Genomic DNA, 6,283 nt, shown 5'->3' on the forward strand with positions numbered 1-6,283 from the left:
TCCCTGGGGAAAAAAAGAGAGTCTGACTCACAGAGAACCCAGGGTAACTCCAAATGGAGACACAGCCTTGTGCTCACACTGATCAAGCTTTTAAAAATCCCTAGGGCGATCTCCATCAGCAGCTGTTCACACCTCCAGGGAACCACACTGACACTGCTTGGGGATAGAGGAAAACGCCTGCTGGATACCAGCATTTTTGTAAAAGAAGAGCTAGGGAGGGGAAACGGGTCCGGCGTTCATCCCTGAATTCTGGGATCATAAGCAGACCCAGGTTTTTCTACAGATGGGTTTGTTTCTATTTTTTTTTTAAATGTCTACTTCTGTATTACATGCATACAGGTGTGTGCCCCCTTCTGTATGGAGAAGAGTCTCACTATGACACCCACGCAAGAGGTGAACAGCCGGAGGGAGGGGGCGGCCTCCCCTCCCCTCTCGCTCCCTAGGGGACAGGCCAGGCCTAGGAAGACTCATGAGCCCAGGACTCCAGGTGTGTAAGGGAGACTCTGGTCTCCCAGGAGCCCGCCCACTCCTTCCCACGGGGCAGGAGGACGGAAACAGCACCTTCCCGCTGATGCGGATGGGGAGGTGATGGCATCACTGAGAAGTGCCTCAGGGGCTCCTAGCTCAGAAACAAGAGTCAGCCCTCCCTCCCCGCTTTCGGCGGATCCAAGGACCCCAAACTGTTTGACCATTAGAGGAGAAAAAAAAATTTTTTTAAGAGAACACCTTCTTGGGGTATCTGGGTGGCTCAGTGGGTTAAGCCTCTGCCTTCGGCTCAGGTCCTGATCTCAGGGTCATGGGATCAAGCCCTGCATCAGGCTCTCTGCTCGGCAGGGAGCCTGCTTCCCCCTCTCTCTCTCTGCCTGTTGCTCTGCCTACTTGTGATCTCTGTCAAATAAATAAATAAAATCTTTAAAAAAAAAAAAAAGAGAGAGAGAGAACACCTTCTTGAACAGCAAGAAGGTAGGAAGAGAGTGAGAAGCCACTGTGGGAGCAGGGCCGGGTGGCCGCCAGCTTTGGGGGATGGGGGGTTCCCGGGCAGTGCTTGTCTCTCCGGGTCAGGGCTGACTTTTCAGCCCACAGCCTCATAGGGGCATGGGCAGGACCTACTGGAGATGGGGTTCTGATGGAATCCCCACTCCCCCAGGAAGCTGGGGCCTCGAAGAACTACATCCTGGCTGAAGGGTAAACTACAAGTCTATTAGTTGACCCCCAATCTCAGGGAGCTGGGAGGAAAGCTGCCTTGGGGGAGGGGGTGGCTGAGAGCTAGGAATCCCATCTGTAGACCATACTCAAACCACCCACGTGACTCAGAAAACCCTTAACCCTCCCACCGCCTGTGTGGCTTGTTGGTTAAGGGTCCAGCTCCTGATTCCAGCTCAGGTCATAATCTCAGGGTCATGAGATCAAGCCTCCATGTGGGGCTCCGCTCTCAGCCAGGAGTCTCCTGATTCTCTCTCTCTCTCTCTCGCTCTCGCTCTCTCCCTCTCTCCCTCTCTCCCTCTGCCTCTACCCCCACTCTCTTTCTCTCATAAGTAATAAATCTTAAAAAAAAAAACCTTAAGCCTCAAATTCGGTTTAAAGATGTCTTAGCAATATACAAAACGGGAGACATCACCACAGAAGAAAATGATCAGGCGCCTGGGTGGCTCAGTCAAGCATCTGCCTTAGGCTCAGGTCTTGATCCCAGGGTCCTGGGATCCAGTGGCCCATTTGGCTCCCTGCTCACTGGGAAGCCTGCTTCTCCCTCTGCCTACTGCCCCTCCTACCTGCTCGTGCTCACTCTCTCAAATAAATAAATCTTTAAAAACAAAAGGAAAATGATCATTTCAAGATACTCAGGCTCCATATGTTGCTCATCCTTAGTAGGAGCAGGTCATACTAAGAGCTAAAAGAATTGCAAAAAAAATTAAGCCTCACTCAGTAATTTATTACTAATAATACTATTAGAGTGGTATAGGTACTATATTATAATAATGGTATATTCTTGTTACTAATATTTGTACGTTATTCTGAAGCTCTCTCACGTATTTAGCAGGATAAAACTAATAGGAAATGGTACCCATCAGGAAAGGAGATTTTGCTGCAATAGCAATCAACTCCACACCCTCGGTGGCCTCAAACAACAAGATTTATTTATTGCACATGCCGTACATTCCAAGGAGAGGTTGTCAGAATGCTCTGTTTGTTATAGGTTCCAAAGGACCAAAGCTGGTTAAAAAAAAACTCTGTCTCGATCCATTTCCACAAATGCTGAGGCTGGGAAAAGAGAACAGATGCCAGAATCATCCATTAAGTAATCTAGTGTGGAAGTGAAAATACACTATTTCTGCTTACAAGTCACTGGTCTAAACTATACCCAAGCACACAGGTCAGGAAGTTCAGTCCCTCACACACCCACGTGCAGCTCAAAGCATAACATCAGGGGGGCGCATGGGTGGCTCAGTTGTTGGATCAAGCCCTGTGTTGGGCTCCCTGCCTTCAGCCTCCTGCTCCCCCTGCTGTGCCCTCTCTGTCAGGTAAATACATAAAATCTTTGGGGAAGAAAAAAAAAAAGCAAAATATTAATGAACAACATTAGAAACTTCCACAAGGGGACCACTGGGTGGCAGAGTCAGTTGGACATTGGACTCTTGGATTCAGCTCAGATGGTGACCTCAGGGTCATGAGATTCAACCCATGTCAGACTCCATCCAAGGTGGACTATTTGAGATTCTCTCTCCCTCTCCCTCGGCCCTTCCCACTTGCGCTCTCTCTCTCTTTCTAAAATAAATAAATAAATCTTTTTTTTTTTTTTAAGATTCTATTTATTTGACAGAGACACAGAGAGAGACAGGAAAGCAGAAGAAGTGGGAGAGGGAGAAGCAGGCTTCCTGTCCCAGGTAACAAAGCCCAAATACAAGGGCAGGTCAAGGCAGGTGGAGACATCCAATCAGTGGGGCAAGCATACTGTCTCCCTAGCTACCAAGGAGTGTGGGCCCCGCCTTTTGGGCCCTTTTGGGCACCTTTTGGGCACCATTTCTGACCAAGGTGATAGGCTAGTTCAAATATCTACTATAGGGTAAATTGTGATTCAATTGGTCACTTGTGTGTGACCTAGCTTGACTATGCAGCTTTCTCCGTGTGTTGCAATCTCATTGGCCCCCTGTTTGTGGCCAGGCCCAACCACATGGCCCTTGCCCCTTAAAAGTTAGTCAGTAAGGCAGAGAGGGGTCACCTCTTGGTAAGAGACGGCCCCGACTGGTCGGTTTGATTCTCAATGCTTGGCATGAAATAAAGCTTTGCTTGACCTTCACTTTGTATCAGTCTCACTCCTTTGATCACGGACCCATTATTGGGGGACCTAACAGATCTATTGATATAAACTCACAATTATGTCTTCAGAGTCTCAGAATTGACAAGAAAAAGTGACCAAAGTTCACTTAAGAAGAAACAGGTTACCTGTATAGCTCGACACCTAGTGAAGAAAATTAATTCACAAATTGAAATCTTCTACAAAGAAAATTCTAGGCCAGATGGTCTCATTGGTACATTCTGCCAAATATTTAAGAAATGGTATAAATTCTATAAAACCCTACAAAAATTCTTCCAGAGAAATAGGGGGGAACACTTCCAAGCTGATTCTATGAGATAAGCATTATCTAGATACCAATCAGACAAGAAAATATTACAAGGAAAATACACACACACACACACACACACACGCACTCATACAATCATCTCTTGAGAACAAGATCATAGATACAAATCTCCTTAGCAAAATCTTACAATTCTAATCCAATAATATACAAATAAAGTAATAAATCATGATCAAGTAGGATTTATCCTAAACTGCAAGATTGGATTCACATTTAAAAATCAATGTAGTTTACCATACTAACAAAATAAAAACAGCAAAAGCACGAGGCAGGAGGACGGAAACCGCACCCTCCCACGGATGGGGAGGTTATAATAGCATTACTGAGAAGCGCCTCAGGGGCTCCTAGCTCAGAAACAAGGGCCAGCCCTCCCATCCCGCTTATGGCAGATCCGAGGACCCCAAACTGTTTGACCATTAAACATAGAGGAGAAAAAAAAATTTTTTAAGAGAACACCTTCTTGGGGTGCCTGGATGGCTCAGTAGGTTAAGCCTCTGCCTTCAGCTCAGGTCATGGTCTCAGGATCCTGGAATAGAGCACCCATAGGACTCTCCACTCAACAGGGGAGTCTGCTTCTCCATCTCCCTCTGCCTGCCTCTGCCCCTGCTTGCTCCCTTTCTCTGTCAAATAAAAAAAAAAAAATCTTTAAAAGAAAAAATGAATTATGTTATGCTGAAAAGAAATTAAAAAGTTGTACTTTAAATAAGTACAACTTACTTGTATGCTATTCATGCCTCAATAAAATTGTTAATTAAAAAATTTTTAAAAAGAATGAAAAGAAGCGATAGGAGGAAAACACTTGCAAACCATCCATCCAACAAAAGACTAGCATCTAGAATACAGGAACACCCAAAGTCAATATTACACTAGCAAGCAATGCAATTGGGAAAATGCACAAAGGACATGAATTCTAAAATTCTAACACCTTTCACCAAAGAGGAAATACAGATAAGAAATAAGCACATGAAAAGATGGGCATCATTAGCCAAAAGGGAAGTACAAATGGAAACCAAAATGAAACATCATGATAGGCCTTTGGGGAATCACTAAAATCCCACTCTGCTAAAGTAAGAACTAGAGACAACAAATGGTCCCGGGGCTGTGGCAACACTCGATCACTCACACACCAGAGGGGGATGTCAGGTGGGGAAGCGACTCCAGAAAACAACTGAGCATTTTGGCTTTTTTAAATCAGCATGTGCTACTATAGGGCCCAATGATTACACTCCTGGGCATTTATCCCACAGAAATGAAGACTTATCTTCACACAAAAACGCATTTACCAAAGCTCATAGCAGCTTTATTCAAAAGAGCCCAAAACTGGAAGTAGCTCAGAGGTTCCTAAACAAGTGAACAATTCAACCAACTGTAGTACATTACGTCAACACTGGGGAACTTGGCTCAGCAGCATAGACGAAAACACCACTGACACATGCAACAACTCTGAATGAGTCTCCAGAGGATTATGCTGGGTGCCAAAGGTCAATACCAAAAGATGGCCAACCATCTATATGATTCCACTCATAACATTCCTGAAATGGCAAAATTATAAAAATGGGGAAGAGATAAGCAGTCACAAAGATTGGAAGAGTGTTCAAGGGTGGAAGGAAGCTGGGAGCAGTATTAAAAGGACCACGTGCAATCCTTGTGGTGATGGAAATACAGTGTCTTGATTGTATCAGTGTCAGTCCCCTGGTTGTGGTTTTGCACTGTGGTTTTGCAAATATTACATTTGGAGCAAGCTGGACCAAGAGTACACGGACCACTCTATTATTTCGTACAACTCTAAGTGAAACTACCATCACCTCAACATCTTTAAACATTTCAAAAATTCTAGGCCCAGAAGGTGTCGCTAATGAATGCTAACAAACATTGAAGGGCATAAGGAATAACATGGAAGACATGGGGAGATGGAGAGGAGAAGTGAGTTGGGGGAAATCGGAGGGGGAGACGAACCATGAGAGAATGTGGACTCTGAGAAACAAACCGAGGGTTTTGGAGGGGAGGGTGGGAGGGGGGTTGGGAGGGCCTGATGGTAGGTATTAAGGAGGGCATGTATTGGATGGAACACTGGGTGTGGTGCATAAACAATGAATTCTGGAACACTGAAAAAAAACAAAATTTAAAAAAAACACTGAAGGACGATAGAACACCAATTTACACAAATACATCCAAAGGATACAGAGAAAGCAAAATAATTCCCAACTCATTTTGTGATGCTGGAATAACTCTTTCAAATGAAAACCCAACCAGATCAATTCAAGAAAGGGAAAATTATTAGCCTCGTTTCCTAACAATATAGGTACCAAAATCCTAAATAAAGTATTAGTTAAATGAATCCAGCAGCTTAGAAAGAGAATAGTGCATTATGATGAAGTAGGATTAATCCTAGAAATGCAAAGCTGATTGAACATTAGGAAAAAATGATTGGCGTAATTTACTACAATATCAGATTAAAGGAGGAAAAACAATAGCATTTCAAGAAATGTAGTGAAAGCACTGAAAAAAAATTCTAAATTCACTCACATTCATGATCTTTTCTTTGCAAAGCAGAAACAGAAACTTTCATAATTGACATGAAAACCTTCTTCACAGTGAAACACTGCAAATGTTCCCCTTCAGCTCTTTCTCGTCTGGTCCAAGGC

Source organism: Mustela erminea, chromosome 3 (assembly GCF_009829155.1).
Source record: "Mustela erminea isolate mMusErm1 chromosome 3, mMusErm1.Pri, whole genome shotgun sequence".
NCBI lineage: Eukaryota > Metazoa > Chordata > Mammalia > Carnivora > Mustelidae > Mustela > Mustela erminea.